Genomic DNA, 13,145 nt, shown 5'->3' on the forward strand with positions numbered 1-13,145 from the left:
GTTTGCATATCAGGGTCACTCTCCCTACCTCTGAAATCTGGAGAGGGAGGTCAGAGAGAAATGCCACCCTTCTCCTTAAGAATGAGAGCCCTTATTTGAGCTGGAAGGTCAGCAGGACACCGATAAAAGCATAAGTGATCCCTATCCTTGCATGCGTCAGAACATTGCATCCTGTGGAGGCTCCTCCTAGGAGAAATCAAACTGAAGGCAGCCCTGGCAAGATGACCGCCCGCTCTTCAAAAAGCAAAGAGGAGAGGCAGTCACTCAGTGGTTTCCAGGGTGATAGGAGGGGATCAGAAAACCCTGAGGTCTGCAGTAAAGGGCAGAACCCAAGGACAAGGCACCTTGGCATCAGGTGGGTTTCCCTGCAGGCAGTGTGACTCATACTTCATCTTGGTCACAGCTTGGAACACACAGCTATTGACTAGGAAAGCAGGAGGAGAGGAAGAAGGGGAAGAAGGAAGAAAAGACACAAAAACAACCTGGAAACTCCTAGTTTTATGAACTTGAGGAAGTCTTGTTCGTTTAACACACAGATGTTTTTAAGTGAAAAATCACTCCTTTGACCTTTCTTGAATAGGCCAGTGTGGTCAAGACTGCCATTAACCACTGCTCCACTATCCTTAGCCAAGGGTTTGGTGACCAGCACCAAGCTTGGATGTGGTCACCGCTTCCCTGGTTAACCCATGGACATCTCAGGGCTCCCAGAGTAGGCAAAGAAGAGGGCTGGTGGCTTCTTTAAAACATCCTGCTTCAGTTGAGTAGCTCTGAGCTGAGTGTTGGAGATTTCCAGGCTTCACTGCTTTGCTCCTGAGTTGGCGGTGTCTCCCAGTTCCACTCTAGAGCCAGTAAAGAGGGCATTTTAGAGTGAAGCTAACTGGATTTGTGTTCTCAGTCTTTGGTATCTGATTTTCTAAACAGGACGTTTTGGGGTGCTGGAGTTAGAGCAGACAGCATTGGTTGCTCCTATTCTAGAATTGACATCCTGGTATTCTGGCCTAGAACCGGAAGTGTTTCCATGCTCAACGTCCTGTTTTAGAACTGTCGATGCCTCTGGGCTCCGAAATACAAATCACGATGCTTCAGGATTCATATCTGAAGCTGGCAACGCCTCAGGATTTTCCTCTTGTGCTGGCAGTATCTCTGGGTTTCGACCCAGAGTTGAGTGAACATTCTGGTTGAAGCTAACAGCATCCTCTTGATCTGATCCAGAGTCAACGCTGCTTTTATATCCTGTCCTAGAATTCGTGAAATGTTGTTAATTGCTTTCAGTACAGATTTTTTTAAAAAGAGATTTGGAAACACAGAAAGTTAGCAATGTGTTTTTTAAAATATAATGTGCTCAGAACTGTGTTTGCAGCAAGATTCTACATCTTGAACTTTATCCTTCATGCCTCTGTTATTGACATCATCTGGGAAACTGGGTTTGTCATGGCTCAGCTGTGGCCCAGTTTTTCTCCTTCTCTTGCCTTTTTTTCTCCAGCCCCTGCTCTTCAGAGCCCACTTGACATTAAGATTCTGCGTTTCAGGCCCGGCCTGTGGGCATGGACTGTCCCTCCTTTTCCATGCCCCTCTCAACCTGAACGGACCTCGAATACGGCACCCACCACGCTGTTGTGTGGGTATTTGCTGGGACAAGCCTTTACTCTCCATCACATCCCCCCAGGGGTCTGGGAGCTCTTTGGGAGAAGGGATTTTATCTTTATTGCCCTTTTCCCCCCTCTGGGATCCATTTTCCTCATATAGACCATGGGAGATAAAGAACCTAACTCGTAATAAGTGCTGTGTAAGTGTACATTGAATGAGTACGTGAATGAATGAATGAGTTAATGAGAGAGAAATATAAGAAAAAGTTGAGCTTTGGCTGGAAGAAAATTTGTCTTCCACAAGAAAACTGAGATCTCTGGGAACCCCCAAACACCTATCCCTCACCCCTAAAGAATTTTAAGACGATCCTGCAACCCACTCTCCTAACCCTGTCAGCATCTTACTGTCGGAGGAGACGCATGTGCCGTGAAGTCACCCACGGACCATCTGGCCGGGGATCCCGCGTCCCTCCTCTGCTGTGGGAGATTACGTAAGCTGGACGGCAGCCTCCAGATGTTAGCAGTTTCTGCTCATTTCTTTCCTCCCTTTTCAGCAACAATAATAATAATTAAAACAAACACAGGCCTCATCCCCTCCCCGCACCCCTGAAATTACAAACAGGTGTGCCCAGATGCCCTTCCCGTCCAAAGGCCTAGTCTCTTAAGTCCAGTCTCGAGCGTCGGCAAGGCCTGCCCTGCCCTGAGCTGGACAGCCAGGCCAGCTGCCCCGTGGCTAGGGCCCCAGGCCCCAGAGTGGGTACATGGCCGTGTCATGAGAAGGGCCCGCGCTGGACTTTCCCTCTCTCTGGCTCCCACCCCCAAAGCCTTGGCCTCCAACTTAAATGGATGTATTTTGGAGGACTAGGTGGCTTAAGAGATTAGTAATGAGATCCCAAGTCTTTCAGTGCTGGGTCAGGAGTTCAGAGGCGGGCCTGGGTGACTAGTGAATGGCGTAATTACGGGGAGATGGGAGCAGGCCTGCGGAGGGCCCGTGTGAAATGAGCCCGGCCAGGCCTTTAAAGGGACGAGTTGTCAGCAGCACAAAAGCCGACCGCCACATCCGACACTAATCGCTCTCCCCTGTTAGAGGATTTACTGGCTGGAGGAGTCCGAGCCCCCTGCCCAGTGCCTCCTCAGAACGGGTGTCTGGGTTCCGGTGACGAGCACGGCCCGATGCCCGGCTCTGCTGTCTGTGAGATCGGAGATGATGCTGACCCCATGGGGTGGAGTGGTGAGAACTCTGCGTTTCATACAACGTCAGGGGCTGACCTGTCCTTATTTTAATTACGGCTACCACTGCCATGGTGCTGATTATTTCTTCCTCTCCCTTGGCTTCAGTTTTCCCACCGGTAAATGGGTAATAGGAATCGCCCTTCACAAAGGACACAAGGATGGGATTGATGGAGGTGAAGGCAGCTGGGTGCTCACCATCGCCACTGTTACTGTTGGCAGTTCTCAGCATCACCACTTACACTAGGTGGGCCTGTTTCCTCATCTGTATCATAAGAGGTAGCCTTGCAGTAACACAGGCAGGAATCAGACCCGGACTTCGCATTCCTGACAGGTGCGGCTTCGGGCCGCCATGTATCCCCTCTGGACCTCGGGCTCGTTACCTGTAGGGTACGTGAGGATGGCAGAAGGAGGAGAGGCTCTGTACGTGGAACATAGTTGCTGGTCATAGTTACTGGTTTAAGTGTGTTGGCAAAGAAACACACTTTGTCTTTGCCGTTTATCATGGATGCTTTCTCAGGCCTCTTGCATAAATGTTTCCCTTAGAAGAGAGTTGGAACATCCAATTTCTGTCCCCTAGAAATCCTGAGCTTCTGTCTATAAAATTAAGCCATTGAGCGAGCAGTCCCCATCAATCCTGACTCTGAACCATTTCTTTTCTAAGAAGTTTAGTTTCTCCACCTGTAGAAATGTCAGCGTGCTGTGGAACAGTGGTCTCTTAAATGATTTCTTTGCTTCTTTTGCCTTGAGAGCCTAGGCTTCTTTTCCATGACCATTTGATCAGGCCAGGAGTTTGAACCCCAAACCACAGGATTCCAGACATGCGGGGAGGTGCAGGCCAGGAGGGTATTAGACCCCTAAGGAGTGTGAAATGCTCGATGTGTTAGGGACAGACCCTGGGGCAATGAGGTACTAATCACCCCAGAGCCGAGCCCCAAGGCTGGAGGGCATCTCATGCCGGGTTATCTTATCTGGAAGTGTCTCCTGGGTCGAGGCCCTGAGGTCTGCTGCTATTTCCAGATCACTGGGTGAGAGGAGGAGGTATCCCTACATTCCATGCACCGGCCCTATGCACAGGAAATACCTCTTTGCTTGATTGTCTGTCCATGCCAAATAATAAATCCTGAAATTGAAAGAGGCAATCCAGCCCTCCCCTTCCCTTCTCTCTTTTTAAGGCAGGTATCAAAGGGGAAACTGCTCTAGGGGCCTAGGGAAAGTGATCATTATTTCTAATGGTCAGTAAAGAAAGCCTGGCTTTTCTTCCTTCCTTTCTCTCTCTCTGTCTCTCTTTCTCTCTCTCTCTCACTATTAAGTGTGTAAAAAGGAGGTTGGAGGAGGGGATTGAAAGTGTGTGTGCGCGCCCACGCACACACGTGTTATATAATGTTAACCCTCGGTTGCCCTTAAAGTTTTTTTTTGTTGTCGTTGTCATATTCAGAGGGTCAGTTTGGAGTAAGGGGCATAGGAAGGAGGTCAGGATGGGCAGAGGGGTGGGGAGAAGAACCCAGGTGGGAGAGGACTACAGTACTCCCAGCTGGTGAGAGAGGCCGTGAGCCCGAGTTGGAGCGTTTGGGTGCCTGTGTCCGTGTCACCTTAATGGAGACCAGGTATGTGGAGCACATGTTAGAAGCCTGATATATAGTAAAGGATCAATAACATTTATTGTGGTTTTTGTTAGTTCATTCAACTAAATCTTTGCTTAGCGCCTACTCCAGGCCTTCCTCGGCTCTTAGAGTTGAAGATATAACAAGTAAGACCTCATTCTTGCCCTCAATGAGCTAACAGCCAAGTTCAAGGATTGCACATAGGGCAATCCTAACCCATCATGAGTGGCTTAACATTTTGTTAAGATGGTTTCAGAAGTCTACACTCAGGGGAACAGCAGGCACTGTTTAATGATATCTGTGCTGGGCAAGAGATGGGGGAACGGCAGCACCGATCCCATGTGTTTGCCTCAACCGGTCCGTTGGGCTCAGGGGCCATTGTACTTCCTTTAGCTATCACTAAGGAAGGCACTGTCCTCGAAGCTCATGCATGTAGACACATGGACAGACGAGAAACCACAATGCAGTGTGTTGCACAAAGGCTGTGACAGAGAGTTCTCGGAAAGTCTGGCCACAGGGTGGGAAGTGGACGGACTTTGAGTCAGACCACTTGACTTTGACCTCTCAGCCAGAGGGGAGTGACCAATGCCTTCCAAACCTCAGAGTCCTTATCTCTACAAGAGGGACAAAAAACGCCTATTTCTCAGGGTTATTATGAGGGCCAGAGGAGATAATACACAGGCAGCGCCAGTACTGGGAGGCTGTCCTTAAGGGTTGGTGCCCTTTCCCTCCCCCACAGGAGCTCTGAGGAGGGGGCAGTACGTTCTTGAAGGAGCTGCCAAGCCAGCTTTACAGAGGTGGCTTGAGTTCACCTGGACCCCTCTGTGTCCCGGTCTCCTGAGGCAGGCTTTCCCTCCTGCAGTTTTCATATCAAGGAACCCTGCCCACCTCTGCAACCTTGCAATTCTTGGGGAAATAACTTGGCATTGAACCTGTAAACCTGAGGTTAAAATGTGGCCTAAGTAGAAATATTCGGAAACACTGCCTGGGGACCGCGTGTGTGTGTGTGTGTGCGCGCGCGCGCGCGCGCGCGCGTGCGCTCTCGTGCACGCGCGTCTACGCTAATGTGTATTGTTATTGTCAGCATGCACCCCACCCTCCCCACTCCCTATTCCTTTTCCTCTCTTTTTCTGTGAGGCCCATTCCCGGGTCCCTTTGAATTGAAAGAGGAAATTGGAGAGGATGGGCTAGAGGTTTGACAGGCACTTCCTCCCTCCTGTGATTGACAAAAGGGCATGTAAATCTGTAAAAGTGAAATTCAATAGAAACCTCAAGGCATCTCCCCTGTGTGGGAAAATACCAGAACTCCCACTCCCCCTCTTCTCTCTCCATCCCCCGCCTTTGTGTACATCGTGTGTGGGTGGAAGATAAACTGGATTTAAAAAACCCTTTGAAAGCAAGACATCGTTAACTCCTCTAATTGAAAGCAGTCTCCTGCAAGGGAGGAGGTTTGGAGGTGGGTGCTGGCTGTAGTGGCTGGCGGTGCCTGGCCTGGACGAAAGGGCCCACGTCCTGGGGCCGCAGACGCCTCTGCTGCTGTCAGCCGAGGCCCGTCCCAGAGGACCCTACAGCGTTCTTTCAAGCCAGTCTCTCTGTTCCCCACTGAGCTCTATCCCCCACCTGTCTATCAGATGTGATGGCAAGAATCAGATCCCTGAGGAGCTTCCCAGCTCAAACATCCAATGATGTCAAGACTTTGGGAGAAGAACTTCCAGCCCTTTTGCAGCATATGCACAAAAAGAAAAGAAAACAAAAAACAGGAAACACATTGCTGGAATGGCTGCAGTAAACTTTTAGGTTACTTCTCCAGTTGTCTTAGACAGAAAAGGCGGCTATGATATTAGTTGGCTTTTGGCCTCAGAGTATCAGAGACATGGGATCCATGAGTCAGCTCAGGCCCACAGGAGGGTCACACTTCACTGCAGAATCAAGACTCCCTTCAGCAGCTCTCGCTGGAAGAAGCTGGACATCAAAAGCTGGCAGAACGTCAGAACAGAAAAGCCCTTTGGGGATCCATCTTACTCTGTCCTTCTACAAGTGGGGAGAATGAGTGTCAGAGGAAGCCAGCCATTGAGTCAGCTCTAGGAGGCAGGTCCGGGAGCCTGGCGGTCTTGGGCTCTTTCAGCCGACAGCCCCACCCCAGGGCAGAGCTGTAAGGCTTTGCTTTTGTCTGCTGAAGAGGCTTCCCGGAGAAGCAACAAAAAAATTCCCAGGTCCATCCTCTGGAACAGCCCCGAGCAATGTGTAGGCAGACCCTTTTCAAGTTGCATCTACAGGTAAGAGTGGAGTTTGCACCTGGATTTGAATCCTGGTTCTACTAACTAGTTGTGTGACCTTAGGTGAACTACTGGGCTTCAATTTCCTTATCTATTAAACGAGTATAATATTTATACTATATTTATATAATATAAATATATTTGTAATGCATTTATAATATATAGTTATAGTAAAATATGAGTATATTATACTTATAAGTATAAGCACATTATATTTATATTATAAATACAAGTATATTTTTATATTTCCTTATCTATTAAATGGGTATTATATTTATATAATATGAATATATTATATTTGTAATATATTTATATTATAAATATATTGCGTTTATATTATAAATATAGGTATATTATATTTATATTATAAATATATTTATATTTCCTTATCTATTAAATGGGTATAATAACAGTACTATCTCACAGAGTTGAAGGTTGTGTGATCTCGTGCATATGGAGTCCTGGAAGCAGTGGCCAGCATAGAACAGCCAGTCGGTACGGTATACACTGCTATGGTTATTGTTGTTCACTGGGTACCTCTTGTGTCCTGTGTGCTGGGCAATCTGCTAGGATTTATTTGAGGATCAATAAAACATGGTTCTCACCTTGGAAGCCTTCAGGGTTTAAAGGGATAAGACTGCGCTCTAAACAACTGTAATCCAACTTGACAAGTGCTGTAACTGAGGTATATATAAAGAACTATATGGACACATCAGAGGGAGCGATTAATTCTGCCTGGGGGGTGAGCCAAGGCTTTCTGAGGAGGGCTGATATTTGAGACTGGCTTTGAAGTGTGTGTAGTATTTCACGGAATGGGCCGTCCACTGCAGTGGGGTGGAAATCTGGGCACGACGTCACAGTGGTGGAGTCCACGGCGTGTTGGGGGGAAGGGTCCTCCAGCGGGAAGCGAGCACCACGGTGTAGCTGCGTGGATGCCTGCCCGCTGCGTGAGGCAGGAGCGCAGCTGGCTGTGAACGTGAGGATGTGGCTGGAACCAGCTCCCGAAGGCCTTTGTAAGCCGTGTCTAGGAAATTTTCCATCCTGTGGTCCACGGACCGCCGTGGAGGGTGTGATAAGTAGCAAGGCGACGTGATGAGTTTTTCACTCTGGAAAGTTAATTATGGGGACCTTTGGAGCAGGGAGAGTGCAGTGTGTGGAGTGACTAGAGACAAAGAGAGTGGTCATCGGTACCCTCTTCTCCATCAGCGGAAGCGGAGGTTTTAACCGAGACAACAGCAGCCGTGGTACCACGTGATTGAGGACACAGAACGTGGAATCGGAGGGATCAGAGTCCAGCATCAGTTCTCATACACAACTGGATATATGACCTTGAAAGAGTTAGTCAAAGCTTCTTTGCCTCATTTCCTCATCAGAAAAATGGGATAATTCCAACCTCGCAGAGTAACTGAGAGGATTAAATGATACTGTGACCTTGAGACCTTGGTGGATAGTATTACTGTGGGTGTCCTTAAGCGCCGGGTCAACCACTACACCTCATAGATGGGGAGACAGGTTGGGAGAGATGTCCAGCTAATAAGTGACAGCCAGAAACAGCCCAGGTCCCCTGAGTCTCTTGTTTGGTATTTGAAGTAAGCGCAGGTATCTCTGAAGATGACAGAGTCTAAGGGAGTGTGCTAAAGATGAGACCTTCCCCCTCAAGGTCAAGGGGAAAACGGGGTTGCTCGCTCCTTGGTTCCTGCAGGCCCTAAGATGGGGATGAAAGGCAGTGACCTTCTCAGCTTCCATCCAAGACGTAGCGCTGGGCTTCCTGCAGAAGAGAGCGACACGGGCACCAGAATTCCTGCCATGAATTCTTGGGGGAGGGGTACAAATCTCACTGGAGATGGTTCTGCACAACAAAGGTAGGATATAGAGGGTGCAGAACATAGGTGAGGGCAGGGCATCAGTTCTGGGAACAGAAAAATTTGTACTTTCATATTAATTTTGCCACTTAACTTGCTGTCTTATATTGTGCAAGACACTTGCCCTCCCTTGACCACTGAAAAGGGAATGGTCTCAGCAGATGACCTATTTAAGTCCTTCTAAATCTAAAACTCTAAAATAAGGAAGCGTGTAAGTGTTGCTGCTTAGAGAAAAGAGGAGGAGAAAGTGCAGCCAGACACATTCCCCTGGCTGTTGGGAAGAATCTGTCCAAAGGTAAACTGGGCTCTTTGTAAATGGAAGTGAGTTCTCTGTCCATGAAGTAATCGAGAAGATGCTGGGTAATTCCTCCTCCAACCCTGAAAAGACCTGAGTGAGGGTGCTTGCAAGCCCAACCACATCTACTCTTTGCCTAGCAATATTATATGAATTTCTCTTTTTGCCCCTTCACTGGATCATTTATTTATTCATGTATTCAGTAATTCAGTAAATATCAATATCTTAGTCATTCAAAACAATATTTGTTTTATTTCATTTTATTGCGATGAGAACACTTTAAAAGAAATCTACCCTCTTAAGTTTTTATGTGTACAATACAATATTATTGACTATAGGTACAGTGTTGTACAGCAGATCTTTAAAATTTAATCATCTTGCTTAACTGAAACGTTTTGTTGATTTATACGTTGATTAGCAACTCCTTTTTTTCCTCTCCCCACAGCCCCTGGCAGCTACCATTCCACTGTTTGATTCAGTGGGTTTGACTATTTTAGATACCTCATGTAAGTGGAATCATGCAGTATTTGTCCTTTTGTGAATGCCTTGTTGCACTTAGCAGGATAACCTCAGGATTCATCTATGTAGTCATATATGGCAGGATTTCCTTCTTTTTAAAGGCTTAATAATATTCCATTGCATGCATACACCAAATTTAGTTTATCCATTTATCTGTTGATGACATTTAGGTTGTTCCCACATCTTGGCTATTGTGACTAATGCTGCAATGAACATGGGAGTGGGCAGTGCAGGAAGATCAGTTTCAGCTAGAGGAGACCCCCTCCTTATCTTTCTAGAAGAACCTGAAGCCTAGAGGCTGCCAATATGTTTCTAGAGCCTCTGTGATGTATTCCACAAACCAGTGAGTGATGTATAGGGAAGGAGCGGATCTTGTTCATAGCAGCATGACAGAGAGGCTAAAAATGTTACTCTTATCACCCCCCTGACATCTCTGGGGCTGGGGGCGGCAAGGTAGAGCCCTTGGCATCATGTGAAGGATTTGCGTGTCAGAGAATGGGAGGGAGAACAGAACAGCTCTGCCTGGGATTTGAGAGAGGTGCAGATTAGGAAGGGAGAAGGAGTGGGAGAGCTTGGAAAGGTCACTGAAGAAACTGGGCGAAGGTGATGGTGAGTGAGGAGGAACTTGGGGTGATGGTGTGAGAGCTTGAGTCCACATGGGGTGTGCGATGTAACTCTCCTCGTTCCCCCACAAAATGTTCAGTAAAGTCTACACTGCTCAGTAACATTTTATGGAATTGGGTTTGCTTTTTTAGAAGGTGCAAAAAAGTGGGTGGATGAAAGCAGGGCACCCCCACAGAATCAGGTGCCTGGGGATCACACTTAGGTGTGTGACCATCCTTTTGGCCAAAGGCAAGGCTCTTTTCCTCTCAGAGAGAGCCTGGTGTGCCATAGGTCTTCCATAAATGGCTGCTGAATGAGCAAATTCATGCAAGGTCTGTAAAAGCTGGGGGCTTGTGAGTGTTTGCAGCCTCCCCGCACCTCCCCAGGAACACAGATGGTTTTAAGATCAGCTGGGGCTTTGGGCAAAGGTTCAGCTGGATTTGTTTGTTCCTCTCTGATCTACTTTGACTGTCCCTGGTCAGGATCGCAGCCAGCCTGAAACAAACACAAAACTAAATAGGAACCCAGGAGAATAAAATAACAGCAGCACGTTCCTCTGAAGTCCTGTCTGGTGCTGATGGAGCTGACAAGATAAGAGGAAACCAGGTTTAAGTAGCGAGAGGGCTTTGTTCAAGTCCGAGACTTCTCTGACTGTGACTGCTGTAGATGCAGAGATAAGCCCCCTGCCCTAGCACTGCAGAGATGTGCTCCACCACTCTCTGCTGGGGGACAGGCGGCTAAGAACACAAGGGGAAGGAATTCCGAAATGATACGTGTCAAATTGCTGGCCTGGATTTCAAATGCCATAGATAGTTTATGCGAAGTCTCGCACTGTTGTAAAAATGTAACACAATCCACTGGCAGAGCCGCATGAGCTCAGTCTCAGTTGTTTTCGAGAAAAAATAAATAAACTTGAAAAACGTCTTCCAGCCCATTAAAGTGGCTTGTTTTACCCATAGTCTTCTCGGTATTAGGCTTCTAGAGATGTGAGTAACCGAAGCCGACACCTAATTCCTGGCCAGTGAGATGGCTGATCCTTGGCACTTCTACTCTCCTTAGGACGTTACCTGTGACGTTCAGGAAACTAATACTGTATTCCCAGGACCCACTGACACCTTGGGGAGGGGGGAGCGAAACTTTGGCGATGAACAAGTTTCAGTACTTTTCAATGTTTTTAAAGCAGTGAAGCTCCCATGAAACATTACAAGGCAGCTTGATATAGAAAACAGTTGAGTGAAGATGCTCTGGTTGAAACAGTGGAGCAGAAGCTAAGTACATCTTCTCACATCCTGACCCTCAGACTAGGAATCCATAGGCAACCCCTTGAAAACCTATGACCCGATCCAACGTTCAGATGTGAAAGGTAAACCGAGGTCCACAGAGCGGAGATAACTAGTCCACAGTCACACATCAGATTGTGAGGGCGTTTGAACCAGAACCAAGTCTCTAATCCAGCTCACCATTGCAGAACTTCCCAGGTGAAACTTTTCTTCTTCTATTTGAGGTTTCAAGAATAAACTGAAGATGTTAACTTTAAGGGAAATGGGGTAACGCATATATGGAAATCTTGGTATTACCTTTGCGAGTTTCCTGTAAATATAAAATTACTCCAAAACAGAAAGTTTATTTTAAAAAGAAGCATTGCATCTTGCAGTTGTGGATTACAGTGCAGCCATGTGTTTCAGCTTGACTTTGATAAGTGAATCTGATGTGTAACTTCCCCATGCTATTTTTAATTCTTCTACACTCATGTATAGGAATCCCTGGGTATAGTCTTGCTTTGCGTGATTTTTATAAATAGCGTCATAATGCACTTACACCTTGTTCTTTTTTAGTCCCTCAGTGTTATGCCTTTGCAGTCTCCCCATGTTGAGATCTGTGAACTCACAAATAGGGCTTCCATTTGGCTTGGCCAGGGTCCCTACTGAACCAGGTGTTAAATATTGTTAGGATCATCGCTACATTTGAATCCCATTCAGTCCTCTTAATATTCTTTTGCTTACAGAATCCTATCATATGAATATATCATATTTTATTCATCCCTTCTTCAACAGGTGAACATATAAACTCTCCCTAATCTTTTGCTACTATAGACATGGCTGCAATGGATATGGAATGCATAGTCTTGACCCTTGTATATATATATATTTTTCCCTTTCTTTTTTTTGTGGTACGCGGGCCTCTCACTGTTGTGGCCTCTCCCGTTGCGGAGCACAGGCTCCGGACGCGCAGGCTCAGCGGCCATGGCTCACGGGTCCAGCCGCTCCGTGGCATGTGGGACCTTCCCGGACCAGGGCACGAACCTGTGTCCCCTGCATCAGCAGTCGGACTCTCAACCACTGCGCCACCAGGGAAGCCCTTCCCTTTCTTTTTGTTTGTTTTACATGTGTACGTTTGTTTTACATGATTGAGATTAGATTATCTCACTTTTTTTCATAGCTTATAAGACCTTAGAGTTCTTTAGGTGGGCCTTACTTTTTAGATCCGTAGCCTGAGAGCCGCAGGTGTGGAATGGAATGACAGGCCCAAATTCCTGGGGAAGATTGGACAGAGGAGCCTCATTAGAGGTCCGAGGAAAAGCTCTAATGTGGGATGACCTTCTGCAAAAAGTCTGACCAATCTCAAGAACATCTCGGCTATTCCTCTCCTTTTCCATCCTAGCTCTTTTCTAGTCTACAATTTATAGTAATGTATGCATACGTGATTACTTGATGAATGTCTGTACACACTGGCACTCTAAGCTCCGTAGCATCTGCCCCGTCTGCCGTCTTGTCCCATAGTGCTCGGCAAACAGCAGTTACTCAATAAATGTTATTGGAATGAATGAATGAACCAATGGAATGAAATGACATTTGGATACACAGGATACTCCTACGTTTGAACAATACTACTTGTCTATACATGCTTCATGTTTCTTTTAATACCATTTGCTATATCTGTCATTGAGAATGAACGTGTGTGTGTGTGTGTGTGTATGTGCAAATCTATACAAATGGTAGAGCTGATTTTCTTTGGGGAAAGCAAATGCTCGCACTGTCATAGTCTTTGTTCTGTCATTAATGTAGCTCTGAGCACAATTTACGGATTTGCTCTACAGTGGTCTGCTTGGTATTCAAGAGCCTGTGAGATCCAAGCCCCTCAGGCCTGCCTTTGATGCCACTTTCCCCAAG

The 13,145-nt window shown here is 46.9% G+C and overlaps 1 protein-coding gene and 1 long non-coding RNA gene across 2 annotated transcripts in view; one reads left to right on the plus strand and one right to left on the minus strand.

Annotated features, from left to right (window-relative positions):
* PAPPA (pappalysin 1) overlaps positions 1-13,145 on the plus strand; it is a 252,937-nt gene that overhangs the window by 159,432 nt on the left and 80,360 nt on the right. The window lies entirely within an intron of this gene.
* The window catches only part of LOC125964678 (uncharacterized), a 138,726-nt gene that overhangs the window by 58,038 nt on the left and 67,543 nt on the right, over positions 1-13,145 (minus strand). The window lies entirely within an intron of this gene.

This window comes from Orcinus orca, chromosome 6, assembly GCF_937001465.1.
Source record: "Orcinus orca chromosome 6, mOrcOrc1.1, whole genome shotgun sequence".
Lineage (NCBI taxonomy): Eukaryota > Metazoa > Chordata > Mammalia > Artiodactyla > Delphinidae > Orcinus > Orcinus orca.